Genomic DNA, 11,379 nt, shown 5'->3' with positions numbered 1-11,379 from the left:
CTGCAGTGGTTATTTGCATGGAAAGAAATTGTCTTCAAAGGCTATATTTAGCCTGATATATCCGATTAGAAATGTAAGCCAATCATGCAATGAGGTTAATTTTAAATCCTGTGGAAATTGTAGCCCTCTATTCAGTTTTCTCAGCACTGGCACCCATCTTGTTTGAGGTCATATGACCTTTAACTCCAATGTCCAATGTAATTTCCCACCAAAAGGAGTACAAGCAATCCCCTTAAAATAGGTATTTTAGAATTTGTAAGGAGAGGAAGCCTAAGCAGATTTTTTTTTTTTAAAGCTGATGATCTGAGGGCTGTGATTGTGTTTAAGAATATGGAAAGAATGAATAGAAAAGTCAAGTAAAAAAAAAAGCAGAAACTTGTGCTTGTTCTCCTTTCCCTACCACATGCAGTCTTCACCAATTCTTACTTCAGGGTCACCTACCAATACTGGTAGACCTGCATTTTAGCCTGTGTTGTATTTATTATATTTAGCCAATGTTAATATCAGTTAAATCTATTTTTGAGGTCTACAGTTGCCTTAACTGCTTCCTTCCACCTCAGTTTGTCCCCATTTCAAAAAAAAAAAAAAAAAAAAGGCAAACATTTTTGATTTTTTTTTTTCTTAAATAATATCACTGTTTTCTTGGCAATGACTGTCTAGGGATGACTATCACATTCATCATTCCCATCAAATCTATTTATATCTATTGGTTAAAATTCAGCTTGTGATCACTGAGCTGCAGATGGAGCTCCCCAAACAGCAAAAGGAGTCCACGCATCCGTGCCAGGAACAGTTGGAGCCAGAGTGGAGAGGGGGCTGAGAGGATCTGTCATTACAGAGTCTTTATCCCTTCGACCTCAGAGAGGTGTCAAAAAGAGGCAAAGACTGCTACCTCACCTGGATATTAGTGTTGGGGCTTTCGACAGACTCAAGAGAAACCTTATTATTCAGGGTTTTTTGCAAGGTGACATGAATTTTACAAGTAATTAAAAAGAGAATATAGGGAGTAGATGTGATTGTCAATCCTCCAATAAACTATTAACAAAATACTAAAAAGATGTATTTTTAAAGTATGGAAAATGCAGAGTAGGAGTTCTTTTTAAAATGTGTTTTTCCAGCAGAACTCATTAAACAAGAGATCAAGGCAGTTCCATTCTAAGCTATAAACTTCTGGATGATCTGCTACAGGGATATTTTTGTTTTCTAGGGCATGGGCTCACTTTGTTTCATTTATTAAGTGCATGAACAGGAGCTGAGGAAAGGGTTTTAGAAAAGAAGGAAGGACCAGACAATCGGAAAGTTTATTCTCCTCCAAGGCCAGGAGCCATGCAGGAGGGTGCCCATCCCCATGCAGGGCTGCACTGATTTCAAAAGGGCTCCTTTTGGACATCAGGGTGTCTCCTCACGGAGCGCCGCAGAGTTAGGCTAAATAAAACATATTTAATATGATCTCGGACAGCTAAGCTGCTTATCACTGTATGTCAGATAATACATTATACAGCTGAGTGGCTAATAGATTAAACAAAGAAGGACTGATGGCAGGGCATTTTCAGTTGCTTTGGATTATATTCCCTCCCTAGGAATGACACTGTGAACTTGGAAGGCACAGGAAAGATTCGCAACTTCCTGTTTTTCCAGAAAACCTGCTTAAAAATATGTAAAAAGTAAATACTGTCTTCTGTATGCAAAAAATTGAGCAATCTTAAAAATCATCATGTTTTATAAATCTTGGTGTAATGGATCTTAACCAGGAATAAGGAATTAAAATTAGATATAAGTATTATTACAGAAAACCAACCAAACCTTAAAAACTCATTAGTTTGGTTCTGAAATTTCAGTTTTCAGTTTCATAGAGGGTTTTCAATCTACAAAAGTGCAAATGAAATATCACTGCTAATGAAAAGATGTTTGCATATAGTCAGAATGCTGTGCACAAGCCTTTGGTGATACCTGTCCAGTATGCAGCCTGAGAAGGATCAGGATATCACATTTGTAACTATCGCCATAAATTAAATTAATGGAATGAACAAGCGAACAGTACTTGCATGAAAATAAAGCAGTGCTGTTATTTTTCCATATTTATATTTTATGTTTCTGGTTTTGGAAACTGTTTATTTACTTAAACCATTCTAGACACTGGAAGTCTATCTCCTTCACTGTTAAATTGTGACCGCAGCCAGTGCCATGGCTTCGCCCCTAGTCAGGCAGCACTCTCCCCAACAATCCCCACGCACGGGTTGGGAGGCAGCACAGGCCAGGGAGCACTGCTGGTTTGGATACAGCCCTGCAATTTTAGAACCACAGACTCACAGACTGATACAGTTTGAAAAGGAATTCTGGAGGTCATCAGTCAGACAATCTGCTCAAAGTAGGGGCAACTAGATTGGGTTGCTCAGGGCTCTGTCCAGTCAAGTTTTGAGTACCTCCAAGGACAGAGACTCCATGACCTCTCTGGGCAGCCTGCTCCAGTGTTTGACCACCCTCATAGTGAACAATTTTTTCCTAACATCTGGTCAGAATTCCCCATGTTGCAACATGTGTCCAGCTGCCTCTCATCCTTCTACCGGGCACCTCATGGAAGAGTCTGGATCAATCTTCTCCCCACCCTCCCGGCAGGTAACTGTAGACAGCAGTAAGTTCTCCCCAAAGTATCTCTTCTCCAGGCTGAGCAAATCCAGCGGCCTCAGCCTCTCCTCAAACATCCTGCTCTCCAGCCCCTCACTAGCTTGGTAGTTCTTTACAGGACTCACTCCAGGTTTTCAATGTTTTTCTTGTACTGTGGATCCCAGGGCACATCGCTGACTCATGTTCAACCTGTTGTCCACCAGGGTCACAGGAGTTTTTCTGGAGAGCCGCTTCCTGGCCCGTGCCTGACCAGCGTGCGCTTTGTGCCTGCAAAGCCATCAAGGCCGGACTGGGGCAGCGGTGGGGTCAGCTCAGACCCTGCGGACACCAGGCTGGTCCACAGCCACAGGGCTGCCTGTGGTTGAGCTGAGAGGTCCCATCCACAGGTCAGCGTCCTCAGCACAAGACACAAAGCTGAACGCAGCTCCCAATGGCAGAGGTCAGCCCTGGCTGCAGCCTCTCCACAGCACATTTGGGAGCTCCCCCCAGCAATCCCCAGAGGTATCAGGTCACTCTCAGCTGCACTGGCATGGAGCTAGCCCCAAACCAGCACCCAGACCCCAGGAGTAGAAGGATATACCCAAAGCCCTGACAAACTCCATCCCTTTGTCCAGCTGAGTAATAAAGACATTAAACAATACCGGCGCCAGTACTCGTCCCCGAGGGATGCTTCTAGTCACCAGCAGCCAGTTGGACTTTTTGCCATTGATCACAAACTTTTGAGTCCAGTGGTTTCAAGTCACCTTACTGAACCTCCCTCTTTAAGTGTCCTATAGAGGCTATGGGAGTTGAAAGCCATGGAAGTTGGCAAACCACAGCAACTGGCAGCCGTGTCACCCAGAGGCTCCCAGCGTGTTCGGTCCACTGCTGCAGGGACAGAGTCCCAGCCTATAGCCCAGACCCTGAATCGCACGCTGGGCCAGCTCTGCTTCTGCATGCAGAGACCTTGGTGCAGTACCAAGGTGATGCCATTCCCTGCTAGTGCAGTAAGGTGGGAGGTTCAGATGTTCAAAATAATAGGTTACAGGACTTGTGGATGTATTTTCTACTAAGAAGACTAGACCCTGCTGTGCAAACCTCCTCCATGCACACTGGCTGGTTGCCACACGAGCAGCCTGGTCCAGTGGAGGGTGTCCCTGCCCATGGCAGGGGAGTTGGAACTAGATGATCTTTAAGGTCCCTTCCAACCCAAACCATTCTAGGATTCTGTGATAAGGTAAACAGGACCAGCCAAAAAGACTTTGTCGTTAAGGAAACAGCCGAGCAAACAAGGCGGTGTAAAAAGGCAATTAGCTCAAAGGAGCAAGGACGAATTTAAAGAGGGGAGAAAGCTGTTTCAAATCCCTCCATCGCCTTTAAGGGCTGGTTTTACTCGTACAGCGGTGGGCCGCCCAGCTCGCTGCCTCCGCCGGTGCTGAAGCCCCACCTAGAGCATCGCCGCGCTACTGCGCCCGCCCGGGACCGGCCACCGGCAGCGCCCCGGGGCCGGGGTGAGTGTGGGGAGGAGCGACAAATAACATCGCCTTTAGGGAACCGGAGATGGGTTAAAGAACTGAAAATAAAATGTTCTGCACGGCAATCCTGTGCTTCTGCTGCCAGGTGGCTTGGCAATGGTAATTCGATCATTTGAATTTCAGACTTTGTATAGAAGAAGTTAATGTTGAACCAATATTTTCAGAAAATAATCGCTTGGGTAACTACAGGCAGCTTTAGCTAGCAAGTGTCATCAAGCAAACTAATAGAAATGTTGATATGGGATACTAATGAAAGCATTAACGGATTACGGATTTATTAGTGTCAGTTGACACGGTTTCCCAGGAAGTCAGACTGTCAAACAAATTTGATACTGTTTTAATGAGATTAAGCATTAGACTGATAATGAAGATTGTGGTTGAAAGAGTGTCTTTACCAAACATATGACATACTCTTGCATTAAAAAATAGCTCTAAACAGAAACAATATAGCATATATTAAATGATAATTTCTAAAACTGGTTAACAACCAGGTCATAAAAATATACTATAGACGAAGTGTTTTCATTCCAAGGGATTGCATATTTTGTGAGCTTATAGAGGGATCTGTTTTGGCATGATTTTTTTTCAGTCTGTTTATCAATGCCCTTGATGAAAACATAGAATTACTGCATGAAAAATTTGCAATATGACACATGAATTGCTGATGTGGAAAACAACAAAGGCAACAGTTGTATTATACAGACCACCCGATCATCTGTTGAGATAAAAAAATGTCCAGTTTTGTTAATGCAGATGTGAACTCAAATGCAAGCTCATGCACCTAAGAACAAAAAACATCAACAAATTTCTAGATCTGGGGCTGAGCCCTAAAATGCAACAGGACATGGAGAAAAAACTCCATCAGAAGAAATCCTGAGGGGTTAATAACAGCACTTGGGTGCTGATGCCACAGTGAAAAGTCCTAATCAAAACATTGCATACATGAGAATTCAAATGATAAAGTAACTTATTAGGCCCAGTGTCATCAGCCCCAGCACTCCTTGCACGTAATATGCATTCTGGTGTGGTGGCAGAATCACAGAATAGCTGAGGTTGGGGAAGAGGGGGGACAACACCTCAGGAGATCATCTAGTCCAGCCCCTCCCTGCTCAAGCAGGTTCAGCCGGAGTAGGTTTTCCAGGACTACATCCAGTCAGGTTTTGAGTGTCTCCAAGGATGGCGACTCCACAATCTCCCTTGGGCAAACTTCTTGTCTGATCACCTGCACAGTAAAAAAGTGTTTTCTTATAATGGAATTTCCTGCATTTCACAGTGTGCCCGTTGTTTCTTGTGCTGCCTCTGGGCACCACTGAGAAGAGTCTGGTTCCTTTTCCTTTACTCCCCCCATCAGGTATTTATAGGCATTGACGTGACCTCCCTGAGGCTTCTCTTCTCCAGGCTGAACAGTCCCAGCTTGCTCAGCCTCTCCTCATATGTCAGATGCGTCAACCCCTTCATCATCTTCATGGCCCTTCACTGCACGCACTCCAGTATGTCCCTGCCTCTCTTGTACTGGGGAGCCCAGAACTGGTCCCAGCACTCCCAATGTGCCCCACCAGTGCCGGTCAGAGGAGAAGGGTGACCTTCCTGCTGGCAGCGCTCCCCCTCCTGCAGCCCCGGGTGCCATTGGCTGCCTTTGCCGCAAGGGTGCATCACTGGCTCACGTTAATGCTCATATATGACGCATGATATATCCTACCACACACTTAGTTAGGTGTTATGTTGATGCAATCAGTACCTAATTATCTTCCTGGCATAGGTACCCAGCTATCCTTGTCACACAGAGGATAGCTTGTCACACTTCTGGTCCAGACTGGAAATTACCTTGGAGTTAGGATCCAGTTAAAACCACAAGATTAGCTAATTTCAGCATCCTGCTTTTGAGAACTACTCCAGCCTGCTTCATCACAATTATTTCGCCAAGTGACATGTAGTCAGAGTCAACCAGGCCTTTCCCATCATTCTCACGGTGTAACGAGGACATCACCCACCAGTTCTGGCAAACACTGCTATGGTAATTTAGCATGATACAATTCCCTTATCCCCAGAACAGCAATTTCAACCATCAGTGAAGGCAAATTTGACTAAAACCTACTAGATTTACTCTGAAGTACCTGAGACACAGCCCTTCACCTGCTTCTGTAGGCTCTTGTAAGAGCAGTCACCTGCAGCAGCAGGGCAGACACCTGGGGGCACTCATGACTTAAAACTCCCACGTCTCTTCTGCTCAGTTCATCTAGGTAAATAAAAGCAGTTCCTTTCACTGGTAAAGATGTGCACTTTCTGGCTTTGAACTAGCTCCAACTTCTAAGCACTAAGGGTCACTGCACTTTTCCACTCCTAGACTACAAGCCATCTACCATCAGGAACAACAGAACTCGCTATCAAATGCTCTTTCAACCTTTTTTTGTATTCAGTCTTCTCTGGGGTGTCTCTACCTGTAACATGGAGTTTTATGGATCCCCAGTGATTCTTGAAATGTGTTTGTGAAGCCTTTTTAGTTTTTTCAACACCTTTCTTCAAGTGTGGACACCAGAACTGCCTACCTTATTTCAGCTGACAGGTTGCATTTGTGGCACAGAAAGATGTGCTGCCACTTTCCTCTCCAAACCAGTATTTCCTAGTGGTAGCCATGGAACGAACTGGACTAAACCCCCAATGATCAATACCTCTTATCATTTTTATTTTTTTTACTTCTTTAAATAAAATGGACTTAAAGCTGCAGTTACAAACTGACCTTTTCTCCAACTCTAGAACTGCAGTAAACCTGTGAGCCTGAAAGGTGCAGGACAGAAAGGAGAAGAACCTCCTCCGTGGTACAGGTGAAACCCACAGCCCCAGATTCAATCCCTTCTTGAGGAAGCATTCCCCACCATCACCTTCTCCTAGTAGCTTGCTCACCACATTTCAGATGGTGCATCCAGCCTGGAGGCAGTCCATGTCACTTGCATTGGGCTACTAGAAGGTTTCGTGCCTGGTGACCAGAGAGAAATAAAGCAGAGCAGAGTACAGCCTACTTCACCCGCTTTGTTTGGATGGGCGTCTCTCCCTTTTTATTGATGATACAGGTTGTCCAGAGGACTCGTCCCTCGAGCCTAACATCAGCCTTTGTAAACATCCCTCGTGCAGTCCTTCAATCTGTCTGAGCAGGCCCAGGATTTTGCTTGAACTACCTGAAATATCCCTCCCCTGTTTGTTCACCCGCAGTCCAGGGCTGGCTCAGTCACTGTCCTTGCTTTTCCGCTGACTACACAGTGATTGATCTCATTATTTACTAGGTCTTAGGACAGGATTGACAGCTGCGGTTATAAAAACGGAAAGGGGAAAAAACATTCAGAAAGCAGTCTTCATCAATCAAAGCACCCTTGAAGCACAGTATGGAGGCACAACATGAATAATAGAATATTCTAGCTTTTTTATGGCCAAAAAAAGTTAAAATACTGCAAATCCTAAGAAGATTAAAAGGATGTTGTTTAATGTTATTTAATTCCAATAAAGAGAATTTCAGTAAGATGATGCATACATTGCAAGAGTTTATACACTGTATAACTCAAGCTGTAATGGCTCAGACTTACCCTAAATAGGATTTTAACAAATTAGTGTAATTAAGTCAAGAATGCTTTCTCCAAGTTGCTGTCCTAATCAGTGCTGCCCAAAGCTCCCAAGGCACGTGTTCTGGTCGGAGACATCTCAGCCTTCGCAGTGACAGGCAGCTTGGGACGGATGTCTCAGGTAACTTTGTTCTGCCTACACTCCCCTGACAAGCTGGACTTGGGAGGCGCATCCAGAAATCCGAGGACCCAAATTTCAATTCCCCCCTGTAACTGAGTGGGCACAAATCCCTACCTCCTACTTGCCCAAAGACCACGATATGAAAGACTGTGGGCTGAGATGTTGGCACATCTCCCCCCTCACTGGAAGCGCTCCATTTTGCATTTAAAAAATAAAATAAAATAGAATAAAATTTTGATGATACAATCAGGTGCCTAGAAGCGGTGTGAGTTGCCTAGGTCTCTTTCTGAGTATAACACTAATAATCAAGATGTGTTTATATTTTGAATGAAGATTCCTTTTTATGGGGGACATTTTTCTTCGTTTCTACATGACGCTTCTGTAACTGGAACAATAAAAATGTTTTCAAAGCAGTCACATTCAACAGTGACGCCAAATTTATTTTGATGTTAACATCCATTCTCTTTACTGGTTTCAAAGATACATTTGACCTTATTTCTCTACAACATAATTTATATCACTAAACTCTACAGAGATAGAACAAAATTAATTTGCTATCCTAGCAATAGAAATGAATTTTAAAGCCAAAAGAGATGGATGTTCAGAAGCAACACACATTGCTTTTGATTAAAGAATATGTCAAAATTATTTGGCCACTGCATTTTTTTTTTTTTTTTTTTTGTCGAAGACTAACATACATATTGTGAATATGAAATTGTATATTAGGCAAAAGCAGCAGAAACAAGTCCACGGATACCATGTTTGTCCTTCAAAAAGCAGTTTTCTGGAAAAACGTTACTCAAGCCTACTAAGAACAAATGCAGCATTTAACATAAAACTGCCAGATCCCAAACAATCTGCATGAAATTTTCTTCCTGGTAGCATATGTCTTCTGGAGAAAGATGTCCTTAACTGAAATGTCTCCTTCAAATCATTTCTTTTCTAATCAAACATTCAATAGTTGTTTCTTCAGCAACTTGTCCATCTTCCCAGGCTTTACTGGGCTTTTTTTGTTATTTAAATTGCTTATAAAATATTTGTTGCTAGCCCATAAGCAGTAATTACCTTGTTTTAATTTGGCACCTTGTTAAAACACACCTATATCTACAACATAAGCAGTTAAAGCTTCATATTGTAGTCACGGAGCATCTCATTTTATTATGGGGAAGTGTTAATTCATCCGATTGTAAATTATTTTCCTGTAATTCACCAGCAACCACTTTTGTCACTCATCTGGTATTTCTCCACAAGGCAGTTGTGAGTTCAAAATCCAAGCAGCTATACTAACACAAAGAATTCTGACAAATTTGTAAAATCCCTGAAATCAACTAGTGATGTGAAGTATACATATTATATAGAGAGAGACAGTACACTATATTTTCCCTTTAATATTTGAATATTTCATAGCCTTGGAAAATTGAATTGCTGAAAACAATTAGCCACGAACAATGCCCAACGTGCTTCTTTCATACATCCTCAAGTTCAGCTGAGTTCACGGAAGCCCATTCTCCGTTGCCTGTCAGAGACACAAAAGGGGTGTCAGTAATGCCGTAGCAGCTCCGACGCCACCGCAGTTGGGAGAATGCTCAAGAAAATCCCCTTGAGGGGGTTGCAACTAGTCATAGTATGAGAAGTGACACCAATAGACATTCTTTCAAAGAGTTATAACACTAAATTGTAAAAGGTGAGCGTTCACTTTTCAGCAGATGACTCGGGAGCACTTGAGAAAATAAACAGTGAAAAGATTTCAGGTCACTTTAGAGTCCAGGGCATGGGAGACAAGCTTTGAAAGTGATCTTGGGCTTCTCATTTCTCAAGGTAGGTGAGCATGCAGTAAGGAGAGCAGCTGGCCTCCAACAAAAACATAGCTTATTTTGACAAATGTGCTAAAAAGTACAAGACGACCATGAATATTTATAGGATAGAAAGATACTGGCATTTAATTTTATTTGCATTATAATTTAAAATATTTTGATGATATAATTGCAGATAATTGAGAGCTAAGGGAACTATGTGCTGATACACAATGTATCTTGTATGCATGAGAATATTCCAACGTTATGTTAAGGAAAAAACCTTCAGCTGGACCCTAACTACATCCATCCCCATGCTCTCATACGGAGGTCTTAGTCACATCGTAGGCCACCTTTACAGCAGCGCAGAAAGGGAACAAATACCTACCTTGCTACAGGACACAGCAGCCTGAACTGGCACTCTTGGCTCCCCAGACTTGCGGAACTGCTTTGAGCCAAAATCTCTTTAGTATCAATTCCTGGATATTGAACAAAGGTTTTCTGCAAGTGTGGGCGCAAGATACTACCTCTGGTGTATGTGTAAAGAGACGTGTATAAATGTCTATGCCTCTGTTCCAATGTGGAAGGCAGTGTCATATAGCCTACTCTGAAAGAAAGCATCAGAAAATGTGAAAGCTGAAGGAGCCAAAAAGGATCTTCTGCTTTGGTATTTCGTACTCACTCTGACGGTTTTCACCAGCCTTTGATCTTTTGCAGAAATTGAGTGTTTAAGTCTGAATCTCACAGTGAAGTTTCACACCATGCCGTACTGGTTAAAGCAAGCAGCACGTCGCTTCAGCTCCCATCATCATGTATTCATTAAGTCTCCACTTCTTCACCAAGTTATGGTATTGAAAGCAATGCCATGAAGTTTTTGCCTTTCCAAATTTGAACGCCATCTTTGTTCTGGCAATTCAGGGAATCTGTTTTATCCATCACATTAGATACAATCATTGTAATAGTTCCCGCCCCATATGCCACAGCCATTGCTACGGTGCAGTGGAAATCAATAGCTTTTTTTTTTTTTTTTTTTTCTGTGCATCAGGGATTTCCCATCAATATTTCTGTATAAGAATTAAATGAGTATGGGTTCCACTCATCTGAATAAGCCCAGGGGCTTTATCCCTGTTGGTACCTCTGGGAATATCAAACTGTGTGACACTATGACCTGATTCAGTTTTTGAAGGTTTCCACCCTCCTTTCTGAAGCAGCCCGCCCCTCAGCTAAGCTCTGAAGCTAAGGCCGTTCCTTTCAAGCCTTCTACTTCCCCACCCAGCTCCTGAATGAAACACTCTGTTTCAGCGACCTTCCCATCCAAGCAATCAGTTAAGACATCAGACTTGCTCTACAGAGACAGAAGAAAACTGCAAAACATTATTTCTTGCCCAGGTGATTCATATATTTGTCCTGTCCAAGGGAATGTGAAATACCACACCATTTATCTGCACTGTATCAACTGTTACATAGAGGACAATACCTTATATACATTATTTGTAGGTTTTAGATTAACAAACATCCATCAATTAATCCCTATGCTGATATTGTACAATATCTGAATTTGTTTCAGTTCAGTGGCTGATTCAAGTATGTTAGCATTATTCTGGGTGGAGAAGTCTGGTAAGGCATCATTTGTCCTGAGCAAGAGGCCTGTATTAAGTATAATTCAATACATGTATTAAACACACATACTGCCTAAATTCGATAACTATATTACC

This window comes from Balearica regulorum, chromosome 3 (genome assembly GCF_011004875.1).
Source record: "Balearica regulorum gibbericeps isolate bBalReg1 chromosome 3, bBalReg1.pri, whole genome shotgun sequence".
In the NCBI taxonomy this organism is placed as follows: Eukaryota; Metazoa; Chordata; class Aves; order Gruiformes; family Gruidae; genus Balearica; species Balearica regulorum.
The sequence above is the reverse complement of the archived record's forward strand: the minus strand, read 5'-3'. Positions refer to the sequence as shown.